This window comes from Octopus bimaculoides, chromosome 15 (genome assembly GCF_001194135.2).
Source record: "Octopus bimaculoides isolate UCB-OBI-ISO-001 chromosome 15, ASM119413v2, whole genome shotgun sequence".
Taxonomy (NCBI): domain Eukaryota; kingdom Metazoa; phylum Mollusca; class Cephalopoda; order Octopoda; family Octopodidae; genus Octopus; species Octopus bimaculoides.
The window spans coordinates 58,088,164-58,089,146 of NC_068995.1; the positions used below are offsets into that span (position 1 = coordinate 58,088,164).

Sequence of the window (983 nt, forward strand, 5' to 3'; positions counted from 1 at the left end):
ATATATATATATATATATATATATACCAACAAATTGGTTTATATACATAGAGTATTTATGGGAATAGAACAAGCACTGGGTGGTGATTAAACAGACAGAAGAACACTGTGGCAAAATTACGTACTGATAGTTTGTTTAATTCTAATTCTTAGTGAGACTTTTAACGAAAGTCGTTTGTTTTGAGGAAGAATGTGGTTGCTATTTCTAGCACATCGAGTGAAAGTAGGGTTACTTCGTTCGGGAAAGGCCTGTATATCTCGGAGAATTTTCGCTACAAACTATTGAATGCCTTTGAAAAATAAAGAAACCCCGAACGTCAGCACCTAAATACTCTTAATCCCTTATAAATTTGTAAATTTTTGTATCTTCGTAAGAAGATATTCTAAAAATTGGTTTAATGAGCATTGGTACGGAAAGGATCTCTAGATGGAAAGTTGACAACAGACATAAACTGGGTTAAACACGTCACGTAGTTTTTTGTCTTTCAAACAACCGAAAGAAAATCGGGGGAATCGAGTCAAACATTGCAAAGTGTGTCACACACAAGTTCAAATCTTCGTGTATGCGTCTGTCTTCTGTTCTGCTGTTTAGCTCCATGTCAGCCCTGTTCGATCAGACCTATCATTAAATGTATAGTGGCCATGGCTATCTCATCTTTTTAGACAATATTATCCACTCAAATATGTCTTACCTTTTTTTTTAAAGACGGTAGCACGTGATTTGAGAGTAATGTGGCTGCTATTTTTAGCAGGCCGAGCGACCAGGTAGAAGCTATCACAAGTCGCATTGCTGAAGACTAGGTCCTTGGAGTCACTTATTCCACATCTTGGCAAGAATGTCTGATAATTTCCTCTCCCAAAATCCATTTAACTATATTTTGGCTTCATGGAATAGAGAAACATTGTTTCTTTTTCAGACAGAACATATATTTGAAAGTGAGGTGTAAACCAGTTATATATATATATATATATATATATATATAT

At 35.1% G+C, this 983-nt stretch overlaps 2 protein-coding genes across 3 annotated transcripts in view; one reads left to right on the plus strand and one right to left on the minus strand.

The window, feature by feature from the left end:
* The window catches only part of LOC106882512 (uncharacterized), a 146,243-nt gene that overhangs the window by 135,025 nt on the left and 10,235 nt on the right, over positions 1-983 (minus strand). The gene's annotated exons all lie outside the window — the stretch shown is intronic.
* LOC106882513 (peroxisomal leader peptide-processing protease) overlaps positions 1-983 on the plus strand; it is a 61,724-nt gene that overhangs the window by 1,292 nt on the left and 59,449 nt on the right. The window lies entirely within an intron of this gene.